The following is a 14,807-nucleotide window of genomic DNA, read 5'->3' as shown; positions in this document are numbered from 1 at the left end:
ATATCTAGGGAGAAAAATCCTAGGCCTAGTGGACATAAAATTAACCTGAATTACAATAATGGGGATTTACTTCTTTTTACCTTGTCTCTAGACTTAAGCTACTTTACAGACTTAGAGGCCTTTATTTGAGAAGGTAGTCAGACCTTTCAAGGAATGACCTGGCAATAGGGTCACAGATATATATCATGACTCTTCCTCCACATCTGTTTCGGAGGTACTTGCAGCTATTTAATTGATTGTTCCTGAAGCAGTGGTTCTTAAACGTAAGCATGCATCAGAATCACTTGGAGGGCTTTTAAAACATAGATTTCTAGGTCCTACTGATTTAGTAAGTTTGGGGTAGAGACACCAGAATTTATATTTCTAATAAGCTCCCAAGTGATTTTGATGCTGCTGGTTTAGGTACCATACTTTGAGAACCACTGCACTGGAGAAGGGGGAGATAGACTTTAGGGGTTATTAAATATCTCTTCTCAATAATTCTAATGCCTGGAGTCCTGAAATACCACTGAGGTCCACTGGCCAGGGTTGGGATTTATGAAGATCTGATAATAAATTCTCTGTTATCAGATGGTCCAAGTCCATTTCAGAAAGTATCCAGAGGGACTTCAGATCCACTTTTTTTGTTTTTCCTACAGGCCAAAAGTGCATAGTAAAAATAGGAAAATGTTATGATAGAATTTCCTGATATGAAGTGAGTTCTACTGCAGAATAAGGGCAAAGTTGAAGCCCCTGGAACTGTGTCTTCCTTTGCCAAGATAAACCAAAAGCAATACTTCATCAGAAAGGGGATGTGCCACCCCAAATACTTGAACAATTACATAGATGGTGAATCCTATAATATCCTCATTTTTCTCACTTGCTTGGGGGCTGATGTGAAAGTCAGATAGGTCTTGGAGAATGAGAATAAATTACCAGAAACTTAATTAAGTGATGATGCCAATCAGATCTGATGTTCCCAATGTCGTATCTTCACTGGAGGAAATCAGTATAGCCCCTGACACCTGTGACTTAACGAATGCATTTTCCCCTTTCCTTTATTAGTAAACAGAAACAGAAGCAGTTTCTTTCACAAGGCAGGGATATCAATATACCTTTACTCTCTTGGCCTAACCTATGCCTGCTCATCTCTGTCAAAATATAGTCAAGAGAGAACTTGACTAATTTGATATTTCACAAAATAGTATAATCATTAGACTTGTTAAGTGAGAAGAAGACACCTTAAGTGTAAGTGACGTGTGATCACTGCCTACATTCTCTGGGGGGTGGGGGGGAAGAAGAAGTAGAAAAGGAAAAAAAAAAAAGTAAGCAACATGTATACCAGAGTTGGAGATAGATCTCATGAAAACACTATCACTTTAGTGAGGTTGCTAGAAGTCCAGGGGTCTGGGACATGTCAGAAGATCCAATTTAAAATGGAACTGATTTGCTGCACTGTCACAATGAAAGGAACCCAGTTGGATTTTTGGAGGAAACATGTAGGCATGCTACTGTCATGTATTTAGTGGGCAACCTTAAAGTTGTAAGATTTGAATGGGCCTCACAGCAAGAGAAACTTTACACCTTGGCATTATGACCTAACAAACCTAATGGCATTAGAAGTGTCTGTGGTAGGGGCACGGGTGGCTCAGTTGCTTAAGTGTCAGACTTTGCTTCAGGTCATGATCTTGCAGTTCATGAGTTCAAATGCCACATCGGGCTCTCTGCCATCAGCACATAGCCTGCTTTGGATCCTCTGTCCCCCTCTCTCTCTGCCCCTTCCCCGCTCCTTCTCTATCTCTGTCTCTCTGTCTCTCTCTCTCTCTCTCAAAATAAATAAATAAACAAACAAACAAATAAAAGAAGTATCTGTGGCTGACTGACACATCCACTCCATTCTTTACTTTGTTCTGTGCCCCAGGAGGCTAAACTACGTGGACTGAGTAATAAGCTCATTTACCTTCAATATGGAACCTCTGGCAATTTCTAGTAGCAGAAACAGTGTAGACAATAGAATTTTTGAGTAAGGCCATGCCCTCTTCTGCTAACAAACTAATATCTGAAGAGATTAGCAATCATTCACTTGCTCTTGGACCTGGTAGAAACTGAACACCTTGCCATAGGTATCAAAGTACTATGGTACCCAATTGCCCATCTTTAATTGGTGTTATCTAATTCATGGAACCATAAAATTGAAAGTACACAGAACAATTCTATTATAAAATGAACATGGCATAAATAATACCATGGAAGTCTAGAAGAGATAAACTGCAGAAGCAGAGTGGCTCAGATTCCTATTGTACTGACTTGAATTGCTTTGCAACCTTTTCCTCAACTCACACCTGTGATCTCATTAAAAGTTCCTTATGACATGTTCCAACCTAAGTCTCAGATGTATCTACAAAAGCAAGAATGTAGCAACTATTTTATGTGACTATCCCAGACCCCTTACTACTTTATATGAATAACGCTCACGATGGCTAATATAGATATCAGGTGGGAGTATGACCAAACTGATATGCTCCAGTTGATAATATGGTATCTGATGGGACTTTGTGTGTTGTATTAGTTTCCTGTGACTGCTATAACAAATTAGTACAAACTGGGTGTTGTTGGCAAACAACAGAAATTTATTTTGTTCACAGTTCTGGAGTCCAAAAGACCAAAATGAATAACACTGGGCCAAAATCAAGGTGGTGGCAAGTCTGTATTTTCTTCAGAGGCTCTCGAATAGGATCTTTTTGTTCCTTGCCTCTTCCAGCTCCTGGTCACTACTAGCTTTCCTTGGCTTATGGTTGCATCGCTCCAATCTCTGCTATTGTCTTTACATAGCTTTCTCCTCTATGAATGTTTCAATTTTCCCTCTGCCCCTCTTTCTTATATGGACATTTGTGGTGGCATTTGGGGTCCACCCAGATAATCTAGGATAAGATTCTTAACCAAATCTGCAAAGACTCTTTTTTTAAATAAGGTAACATTTACAGTTTCTAAGAATTAGGGCCTACTGTCTCTGGGGACTATTACCTAGCCCACTACATGTAACTGCTGTCTCTGGGCCACAAGTTTTCCTACCTGTTTAAGCTCAATGTTATGTTGAGATGCAAGAAGGGGTGGACTGTTCTGAATAACTTCCATCTGCCCCTCCATATCCACTCTACTATTTTCCATAGCATTCTGTGCTCTAGCAGGCAAATGCTCTTTTGCCCTTTGGCTTCTACTTGAGTTCAGCCCAAATGAGGAACCTTGGTGAGAGATGGAAGGAGAAAGTGGAATGAGGTCAAAGTATTTATTTTCATCTCTCTTTTCTTTCTAACCCTTCACTAAAGACATTCTGCATCCCTCTACCAAAAATCATAGCTCCTATTAGATGGCCCCCTCTACATAGCTCTTTCTTCTTGAGTTTCCTCTCAACGCTTATTCTCCTTGCTCCCTCAGGCCTCAGGAAGGTTACAGAACAGTTGTATGTTGGCAAATATTTAACAGCCGTGTCTCTAAAAACCATATGTATACACAGATAGATGAAAAGATAAGTGTGGAAGTGTGTTACAAATTTTTCCAGTATAAAGAACGCGTATAACACAATTTACAAATAACAATGAAATATGCAGTACAATAAATTTCTTGTAGCCAGAGTTTCCAGAGATTGAGTTTCATAGAGAATTTTGTGGATTTTTGCCAAACTCTTATGATTGATAAGCAAGTGCAGATCCAATATGAATTTTGGTTGATATTTTCATTTATGTTACTGCCTACAATGAAAGTGAAACGAAAAAGCATATTTTGGAATTTGTAAATGATGTGAATGACTTATTAAGTAAATCAGTTAATAGTTTTTGACTACTGGAAGAATATATTACCAAGTTTTTAAATTATTATTTCTAATGTAATGGTTATAGACATGAAACAGTTTTAAGTATAATCTGTATTATTAACATTTTCTCCATCACTTTGTCAAGTCTGTGCTAATTTCTGTGGTATAAATTCCCTATCCATGGCCCATTTTAAGCTACCAGTATGGTATCATTGAATGTAAAGTTGAGAAGAGATGTGAAGTAATGTATTATATATTATTTCTGTCATACAGTTATAATACACCTAAACCTGAAGAAACATGTGTAATAGAAAATTGTAGTAAAATAATTGAGAAATTATGGATTTTAATATTTATGACTTTTACTTTTGATATTTATTTAATTGTAAGTTTATATAGTTTAATTTTTAATAATGGCTGCATTTGACAACGGACTTGCAAACTGCCAAAAATTTAGTAGGAGTCTCTTCTCATAAGCCAGTTAAAGTTGGTCCTGTACACCATTGCAAAACAGAGCTCTGCTGCTCTTTATTCCATGGTACTGTCTTATCCCTTACGTATTCCATGCCGTGTTCGCACCTTGTAAATAAATAATTCCTTAATTAGACTCTCCTCACATTACCCACATACAGTGTGCTATTTTCTGTTTTTCTGCTAGAGTCTAGATTGATAAAAGCATGAGAATAAACTTTATAGAAATAGATGATAGGCCTAAGGAATTAGAAAAAAAAAAAAGAGAGAGAGAGAGAGAGAGACAGGGATGAGGCTCAGAACATTTGGAGATCAGGAAGGAAGGAACAGTAAAAGAGACTGAGTAGTAATAGGTCATGAAATAGGAAGAAAAACAGAAGAATGTGGTGTCCTAGATAGATAGAGAAGAAAGTATGTTAGGAAGGAAGGTATGGTCAATTCTGCCAGATGCTTAGAGGTCAAGTAACATGAAGACTGATAACTGATCATTCATTGGATTTGGCAAAATACATATTGTTGACAACTTGGATAAGTGAGCCTTCATTGACATGGTGGGGATGAAAGTCTTATAGTGAGTTAAGAATGAGAAGTGATTAAGTGGCAACAGCAAGTATAAAGAATTTTATGATGAGTTTTGCTATTAAGGAGAATAGAAAAAAAGGAGATTTAACTGTTAAGGGATATGAGACTAGTCATCCACTTAACATGGAGGAATACAAATACATGGGGATACATGCAAATAGGTTGGCATAGATAGTTGTTGGAATGTGTTGTGGTTGTTTTCTCACTGCTTCTGTTTGTCCAAATAAAAATGGAGCAATGTCATTGGTTGAAAGTAAAAAATAAAGGGATGTTTGAGGTTTAAGGAATGAGGCCATGATGCTATTTAGGTTTCATTATTTTTGACTTTGTGTTATTTTACTTAGGGAGAAACAAATTGAACAGGAAAATGTAGTAGGATTGCATGGGCAGTGTATGAAAAGCAAAACTTTTGCTCAGTATTTGGCACATATTAGGAGATTCGTTTATTTATTTACAAATGTTTTTCCAGTGCCTGCTGTGTGCTGAGCACTGTTCTAGGGGCAGTGAACAAAACAGAAACAAGTCCCTGCCTGCTCTTTGATACATTAGAACATAGGCTGGCAAACTTTTTCTGTACAGAGGCAGGTAGTGTATAATTTAAACTTTGTAAGCCAGCTGGTCTTTGTTGGAAACTCTCAACTCTAGCATCGTAGCACAAAACAAACCATAGACAATACAAAATAGAATGGGCTAGGCTGTTGGAATAAAATCTTATAAAAACAAGTGGCAGACTAGATTTGGTCCACAGGCCATTGTTGGCCAGTCTTTATGTTAAAGGGTGTTTGGTGCAAAGAAGACAAGGAAAGCACAGAAGTGGATAGGAAGTACTTAAGTTGAAGAATTTTATTTTTAAATGCAATGAACAGGTGAAGTCATGCTGAGAAGGTATCATTTAAGCCAAAGCTTAAAGAAGGTAAAGACTAAGCCATGTGGATGAGCGTTCCCCAAAGAGACTGCAGGGTAAATGTTCTTGCAGGACTGGACATTGTGTTCGTACATCAAGGTGGCTGAGCAGAATGAATGAGAAGTAATATTAGATGAAATAAGGGATTTAAGAGGGAGAAGGATAACTTAGGTTCTTGTAGACTACTGTTAAAGACTCTAAGTGAAATGGAATATCATGAGGGTTTTGAGCGGGAACTGACATGATTTGAATTGCAGCATTACGTGGCTGCTTTATTGAGAAAAAATGGGGGCAAATCTGGAGTCAAAACGGATTTGTGAATGAATAAAAGAGTGAATGAACGAATGAACGAACAAGTGAACATGATTGAGGATACATTTCATGTAGTTGAATATTTGAGATGGGATGTATCATCTGAGGAGTCTGAAGGAAATCATAGAAGCCCGAAGCAAGTATAGAATGAAAAGAAAATTATGGCTAGAACCTTAGGAATAACCAGACCAGGGAGTGACAGAGAAAGCGGAATTAGTGAAGGTGATAGAAAAGGACAAATGAGGGGCGCCTGAGTGACTCAGTCGGTTAAGCCTCCCAACTCCTGACTTCAGCTCAGTCGTTGGAGCCCCGCAGCGGGCTCTGCACACTGACCCACAGATCCCTGCTAGGGATTCTCCCTCTCTCTCCCTCTTTCTGCCCTCCCCCTGTTGCGCTCTTTCTTTCTCAAAATAAATAAATAAACTTTAAGAAAAAAAAAGGGCAAAAAAATAAGGAAAAAGATCTGTCCTTTGGTATTTACTGTATTTTTCATGTCCTTGGAGAGAGAAGTTCAGTAATGATGGACTAATCACAAAGTTTCTCTACATGAGAAAACTTAAATTTGTTAATGAAAAAAAAAAAAGGAAAAAGGAGGTAACGTGAATGGAAACCTGTAGACCTCAGAGGAGTTAACATTTTTCTACAACAGGCTTCATAAAAGTAAGCCAATGAATTAATTTCATTATAAGCATTATATCTACTTAATTCATTAATTCATTAGTGTTTGTTGGCCATTATCATTTACTAAACACTCTGCCAGGAACTGATCACTTCATTACAGTCTAATACATTCTGCTGGAAATCAGTAATGACAGTGACATACAATGTTATTTATCTATCTACAAGAAATTCTAGATGATTCCAAGGAAATCAAGAGGCCAATATATCTGTGTAACTAATCAAAATAAAAAAGTTAAATAAAATATCACTGGCTTCTTGCATTTCTGTAGCACCACAGTCTTGCCAGATATTAACCAAGGAGTTTGTAGGTTAAAAAAAAAAAATGATATGATGAAACCAAAAGTAAAGAGTAGAGGTAAAACAAAAAATCACATAATGGTTATTAGAGCGGATGAAATGGAATTCAGGTCACATAATTTCTCAATTCTATTTACCTGTTATTCAAATTTCTAGTAAGCGTCTTATTTATAAATATGCGTATAAGAACTTAACAATTTTTGGTAAGACCTTAAACATGTTTTATTGTTCCCTGATTTTAAATTTCTAAATATAGCTTTTTCTGCTTTGTAGCTGTCTAGAGATATGCTGGTCCATGTGACTGTTTGCTAGAATTTACTTATAAAGTCAGCAGTGCCAGGTTTCACATTTTTCTATTGTAATACACATTTAAATCTTTGAACTCTCATATTGAATAAACTCTGCAATGACTTTGAGCTCTGGATGTTGAGCTAGGTAACCTTGAACCTCCCATAAATTGGAGAAAACCTCTAAAACAGCCAAAACAAAGCTCTTGACTTTCTAAATATAACGTTTGTTTGACTCCTTGACTTAATTGTGAACTCTGTTGTTTTTCCTTGACTGCTTGCCACTATCATTGAAGTTAACCTTTTTTCTACTTAGTTGAAAATCATGCTTCTATGGATTAAAAGACAAAATTGCATTCCTTCTAATTAAATCTTAAAAAGTCTTTAAGATGTGTCTTGAAAAAACAAAAACAGATGTGTTTGTTAATTCTCCTAAATTATGATCAAGGGTAATGAATCCTTCCTTTAACTGTTTGTCCTTCTTTTTCAGTCTGTTTGACAATAAATTTAGTGTGTTACTTAAATTCTAACTTTAATTCTTTAGTTTCATCTCATCAATCTTCACTTTTGTTTTTTAGTCTTTCAAACAGTCTTTCATTCTGTGTATATGGCTTTTAAAAATTAAAAAGTTATATATGCTTTTGGTAACAAAATCAATCAGTATAGAATGGTGTAAAATAAAACATGAAAGTTCTTTTGCACTTCCCCTAATGACAAACCACTTCCTAGAGGTAGTTATTATGAATTTTGGTAATGGGATGGTGTCGTGTTTCCAGCCTGTTTTCTCTACATGTAAACATATATTCACATTCACGCTCACATGTGTTCTACACTTTGTATTTTTGAATTATTATATTATGTATGGCAAAAATAAACACAATTATTAAGAAATGAGTGAAGTGTTAAGTGAGTGAATGGATATATATATATATATATATATATATGTATATATTTCATGAGATATTTGAATATTTTAAAAACGCCGCTGCCGTATTGGAAAACTTACTTTCTCCTCCTTTTTTGTATTATAGTGATTTAGTAAAATGCCTTTTTATTTTTTTTTTTTTTTAATTTTTTTTAATGTTTATTTATTTTTGAGACAGAGAGAGACAGAGCATGAACGGGGGAGGGTCAGAGAGAGAGGGAGACACAGAATCTGTAGCAGGCTCCAGGCTCCGAGCTGTCAGCACAGAGCCTGATGTGGGGCTCGAACTCATGGACCGCGAGATCATGACCTGAGCCGAAGTCAGACGCCTAACCGACTGAGCCACCCAGGCGCCCCTAAAATGCCTTTTTAAACATTTAGAAAAATTCTTAAAGCCCACATTAGAATTAGTTCAGACAAACAGGTGACAAATGATAATTTGTCTTTTTCAGTTTCAAAAAGATTGCTATTACGTGTTTTTTGCTTTCTATTTATAAACTAAGTAGATTCAAAGTGTATAGAAAAATATAGCAGTATTGAGAGGTACAGATGATTTCATTAAATCATGTTAGCATTTGTAACATGCCATTTACTGCCTCCTTCTAAACAGACCATTCTAACATTACATAATTTCAAGTACAGATCCAACGTATTCTACTACAGTGCTTTCTATAAAGAGACGGAAGAAACGTGGACTCCGTTACTGTGTTTTTGCCACTTATGAACAAATTACATTCATTTGGCTTATAACATATATGTAATATCTCTTCGGGATTTATCATATATATATATGTATATATATATATGTATAAAAACATTAATTTTGAAACGGTGAGGTTCTGTAAGTGCCTGTGAATTCATAATACACGGGGTGCCTTGCAACCAAATATATATTCAGTTCCCAGCATTATTGGTGTTTCCAGTTTCAATAACTATAATATTACCACCTTTGGACTTTTATGGCATCTTTCATCCGTGGATCTTAAAGGGCTTTACAAACATTAATTCGCACAACATTCTTGTGAGGTACAGAAATGTCATTAACCCCATATTACAGATGAGGAAACAAGCGCAGGAAGGTTAATAATACATGCACCACTCTCTACTTGTACAGTGCCTTTCATTCAGGGAACTCTAAGCACCCTTGGACCCTTTCTTTGTGATGCTGGTAGATAACAGAACTGTCACAGACTTACAGATTGACTCCTGGCAGACTTTTACCAAATAGTATGTAGTTTGAGAAATCGCCCCCATAGTATATAGATCAATAAATAATATTGAGTTATATTCAAATAGTTTTCAGTTGTAATTGGGAATTGTGGATTCTGATTTATCCTTAACTTCCTCTTTAGTTGTTCTGTCTAGTTTTACTTTTCCCCCTAGGTAGGATTAGGTAATTATGCAACATGGGCAACAGACTATATCAAATTGTGTTTTGCATACAAAAAAAGAGCACTTCAAAATTAACGAACATACAATGACATGATACCGGGTTTGTTGCTGCTTTTCAGGCATTAATGGTTACTCATTTAGATGGAACAGAGAAAAGAAACAACTTAAGTTTTATATATTTTTATAGTTTTCATCTTCTTTCCTAACCTTTTTTAATGTCGAAACCAGTTTTAACGTCTTCCAACAACTCAGTCCTCGATATTCACATATTCGGAGTCGTATTCTCTATGGTTAAGAGACAAGGGGCCTGATCTGAGTCACCCACAGCCAGAGTTTTCTCTATCGCTGATCTCTTCCTAAAAACATTGGAGCTCCTCTTTCCAGTACATCTCCATGTAGCTTTCCCTCTCTCAGTCTTTTTACTATTGGATTTTACTAAGGGATCCATTAGTATTATTTCTTTGCTCCTCTCTCGCCCACCTAAGATTATTAACGCGTTTTGGGTCCTGAAGGGCTCAAGGTACTGTGCTGGGCACTCGGAATACGGTGATATACGAGACAGACTGGCTTACAGGAGCTTACAATGTGGATGTGGAGACAGACCTTAAAGGGGAAATTCTAATTGCATCAATTACATGACCATGCAAAATCTCGGTGGAAAAAAAAAAAAAGATCTGTAAATGGTGAGTCCACAGGCTGGTAGCACAGTCCTCACTTAATAGAGAAGAACTGGAGTAGAGAAGAACTGACCAGTGATTCAGGGAAAAAGAAAATACCTTGATTCCTTGATTCCTGTCGACAGATTTTGAAACGCGATCCTTGGAGTAGAGACCAGCTGAGTGGGGGACCTGTGCTTATTCACACGGGACAGGCTGGAGTAGCTCGAATGAAATCTCTCAGGAGTGCTTCAGGTGGGCCCGTACAGAAGCTAGCTGGGATGCTTGCATCAAAACGTAGGTGACGAATATATAAGAAAGAAATACAAGAAGCACAAGAGAAGAAGACACATTGCATGCGTTTCTTTTTCTTTCAACGTGAAGGGAATCTTTCCCTGCCTAAAAGTTGCTTCTTAGACTTGCACACTGTCTTCCCTCAGCACTGCTTTCTGGGAATCTCCTCGCTAAATCTTGACTTCACCTGTTCCTTCCGCACCTTCATCTAGCAATGCGGAGCCCGTGCTGAAAGCTCTTGGTCCCCCTTTTGTCCCTAAATATTGACCGGCTTTATTCCCTCACAGGAAAAGGATTGCCCCTGAAGGAGCAAAGAATCTTTTTAAAGATACGGTTGTGGGTACCAAAACAGTGTTTGCCTCAGGCCAGCATGCTTTAGCTTAATTGTGCACAAGAGCACTTGGGGTGATGTATGAGCACACATGTGTTTGAAGGAGTGTTGCTCACAATATATTTCATCAAGAGGGGGCAAGAACATGTCTGTGGACATATCCAGATTTTCACCGATAGGCACAGAGATTTTGAATGTTATGCTTAATCTCAACAAATTAAGTAGAAAGCTGTTTTTCTCTTTAAGGACAGCGCCTCAGTTTTGGGCTGATGTTGTCTGTTAGGCTGAGCAGTTTCGAATGTGATAGAAGTTAAGCCTTGCTCTCCCTTATGGGATTTTATAAACATGGTAAGTAGGCAAAAGAAAGAGAGACTGATGAATAGGACTAAAGCCTCGCAGCCAGAGAGAGATGGAATAGACACAGACTCAGTTTGTATCGCCATGCTTTGTAGAAATGGAACTCAATCCCTAAACACGCTTAGACATGTAGACTTTAAAACCACACAGAGTTGGGTTCAAGTCCCAGTAGAGCTTCACATATGAGTCCTAGTGCAAGTTCCTTAAACTTTGAACTTTAGTTTCTTCATCTTTAAAATAGGGCTAATATCGGGGTGCCTGGGAGGCTCAGTCAGTTAAACGTCCAACTCTTGCTTTCGTCTCAGGTCATGATCTCATGGTTTGTGAGTTCGAGCCCTACGTTGGGTTCCGTGCTGACAGTGCAGAGCCTGCTTGAGATTTTCAGTCTCCCTCTCTCTGCCCCACCCCTGCTCACCCTCTCTGTCTCTCTCAAAATAAATAGATAAATTTTTAAAAAAATGAAGCTAATATTACCTACTTTATGTGATTATTCAGATACCCAACCTATAGGTGAAATGTTATAAATAGCCCCCAAGGAAGTTACCATTTACTGTTTTTTCACTTATATGAAAAGTACATAGCAAGGATATAGAAATAACAGTGACATTCCTCTGGTCACACAGGAAGTCTAAAAATGAATGAAATAAATTCCAGTTTATAATTCTTAATCCACTCTACCAGAATAAAATGAACGTGTCCTAAATAATCTTTTCTCTCCTGTGTTTGTTACCAATATATCTCATGAGAGGGTTGCAATTGATTCAGAGTGTTTTTTGATGCAGCCTAATGAATCCTGATATTCCATATTTCAGTCATTCTACAATCTCGGTTTCATCAAATGTAAATTACTTACCCAAGGTCACACAGCTAGTCAGTGGTAAGATACCGAGCAGAGTATAGGTCTTAGGACTTCTAATCTAGGGCCTTACCTACCAAATCACACAGCTTTTGAACACACTTAACAGGCTTATCATCCCCTAAGCTTGAGAAAAACCTCACTAATATCATTAGAACATTCCAGGTCTCCCTTTCCATATTCATTTAGGTACACCGATCAGCTCATTCTTTTCAAATGCCAGGGATGTATTGCTCACTAGAGGAACTTCAGTACCCAGCAGTCTTTAATGTAAAAGGCAAACCTTTCCACTAATGAGCTGTTTGTCTAGTGTTCTTAACCTTATCAGCAGTTCCTCAAGTGATAAAGGCTTAACTATTATGCACCGAAAGGTGTTGATAATTCTCAATCTTCATGCAGAAAATGGCTATTTTGTCACTTCTTGCAGACTACTGTTAAACTTAGCACACTGCTTACAAATTACCTTTGCTGTTCTGCAAAGCAGTCAGCTGGAAGTATTGGTGGGCCGGCAGCAGGTGGAGCCTCCTCCTGTCAGGACAAGAATGATACCTGCTGCTTAATAGAAACAGAACCATCTGCGGTTTAATGATGTAGACCTGTCCCAGGAAATGGACTGAGTTTAAAGACAAGGTAGAGCAAAGAACATTTTTTTTTTTTAATAGGAGAAATAAGATTGAGTATTAAGGACTGTACAATTAGAATGGAAGGCTGGAGGTTTTAGCAACTCAAATGTTAGTGCGCAGTGACTAGAATTATTTTATTCCCTTGCTACTGGGATTCCCTCACCCCAGTGCGCGCTAAAGAGCGGGCTCACCGCTCATAGGGCCTTTCTTCTGCCAGCTTCTGGAACTGAAGAATGCAGGACAACATTGTCTCCATGTTGCTGCGAGAGAAACAATAAAAGCTTGATCAGCTGAATGCTTAAATATGGCTAGAATGTTTGATGAGATGAAGATGTAATTTTGTCTATGTTCCCTAAGGATCTGGATTAAATATGACTACAGGGCCTAATCAAATAGCTAGTCACTGAACAACGGTCCCAACTGCATTTTTCATTCTAGGCATGCCTTTCTCCCCCCCACCCCCCCACTCTCCTCCAAGTACATTACTTATTCACTGGTTTGTCAGCAGTGTGCATTATTAGCGCTTGAGAGATAAAACTTTAAGTGTTGCTCCCAATTAGCACAACAGTGACCACGCACCATGCTCTGTGCTTAATGCCTGCTCTCAGAGAGGAGCTGGTTTTGAAGGTCTGAGGTGGAGGAGAAAAAAAATGAAACAGCTTAAGCATTCATTTTGAGTGGAGAGACAGCTCCTATTAACATTTAACAGCATTTGTGCAACTTGGTGCGGAGGTTATGATGCAAATGAGGAGGAATTAAAAGTGGCCAGGGGTTTGTCATTGATGGATTGCAGTCTGGCGGTGTTCACACTTCTGCCGTGTCCATCAGAAGCGATTACTGTGTAATTAAACCTTATTTCTCTACTCTTCAGTGCATAATTACTTTGTGAATGTAACCATCATCTAAAAAAGCTACCAAAATGCTTTAGCATTTAGTCTAGCAGTCATTTCCCTAGCTTGTGTCAGATATAACCATCAGACAGTGCAAAAGAACTGTCACTTTTAATAAGAGGCAAAAAATTAAATGAAACAGTATGCTTATTACAGGAAAATTAGGCGTTCAAGTGGTAGAGTCCTTTTCTGCTATTTGCATAATTTATTCTTTTTTGTCCCTCACACCAGAAGCTTCAGGCAATTTTCTTCACATTTAAATAGATCGCACATTTAAGGCTACTTAAGGAAAATTATCACTTTGCATATTTTAATTGTTGTAAAGAAAGTGAATAGAAGAGGTCTGCAGCTTGGACTCTTGAGTCGGTCAGATGCTCAACTGCCTGATGCTGGAGCTCCCCACTGCTGCACTAGAGATAACCCTACAGTTCACAGCCATCCACTTGCATTTCATCAGCATGCAAATGCAGCTCCCAGCACTACAATAAGTGGATCTTTGATATTTACAAACTAGCCACTAATAACCAAAACGTAATTTGTTTGACATAACTTTAGATTTTCTTATCACTGTGCTTCCCCTCGCCCCCCCACCCCGCCTTTCTTTTTTAAGAGACGTACCTGATAAGTCCTTTAGGTTTAGAAAAGCTACGAAGGCAATCCACTGAAACTGGATAATGTCCCACAGGTTCCAGAAATGTGATTTGCCTCCAAAATCGTGCCTGTTCCTTTATTTTAGTAAGACAGTCAACACCTCAAGTTCTTTCGTTTAATTTGGACTCACCTTTAAGCAAAGGAAAAATTCAAATAAAAATGACAGTGAAAACTCTTTCCCCTAAAAGAATTCTCTCCAGTCCCGGGTGTTTCAAATGAACGATTCAGTTACCAAGGGAAGGACGTAATGTTTCAGTGTTTGTGTTGTAACTCAAAAAGATGAGATCAAGAGCACAGGGCATTGCAGAGCAAAAGCTATAAATAGGCTAATGCCTGTACAAACTGTTAATTATGAAACTGGTGAAAAAGTTAAGAGGAGATTCCTGTGAAAACTTTGATCAAAACATACTTGGCTTATTTATTGTACTTCAGTGGGTTAAAAAAAATCTCAGTGGTATAATTTGCTTAGTTTCATTACCAATTAAAAAAAATTCCAAAGAGACAGAAA

The 14,807-nt window shown here is 37.8% G+C and overlaps 1 long non-coding RNA gene across 3 annotated transcripts; it reads right to left on the bottom strand.

Moving 5' to 3' along the window:
- Nucleotides 1–10,305: 10,305 nt before the first annotated feature.
- LOC132670790 (uncharacterized) lies at nucleotides 10,306–14,555 on the bottom strand. 3 transcript variants are annotated; one of them, XR_009606917.2, is made up of 5 exons: nucleotides 14,430–14,555; nucleotides 14,267–14,367; nucleotides 12,922–13,018; nucleotides 12,599–12,663; nucleotides 10,306–10,581 (listed from the first exon to the last, which is right to left on the bottom strand). It is a non-coding gene; the product is annotated as an uncharacterized LOC132670790 (long non-coding RNA). The 3 variants fall into 3 exon arrangements; XR_009606915.2 differs by having other exon boundaries at nucleotides 14,267–14,555; XR_009606916.2 differs by lacking the exon at nucleotides 14,267–14,367.
- Nucleotides 14,556–14,807: the final 252 nt, after the last annotated feature.

Source organism: Panthera onca, chromosome C1 (assembly GCF_046562875.1).
Source record: "Panthera onca isolate mPanOnc1 chromosome C1, mPanOnc1 haplotype 2, whole genome shotgun sequence".
In the NCBI taxonomy this organism is placed as follows: Eukaryota; Metazoa; Chordata; class Mammalia; order Carnivora; family Felidae; genus Panthera; species Panthera onca.
The sequence above is the reverse complement of the archived record's forward strand: the minus strand, read 5'-3'. Positions and strand labels throughout refer to the sequence as shown.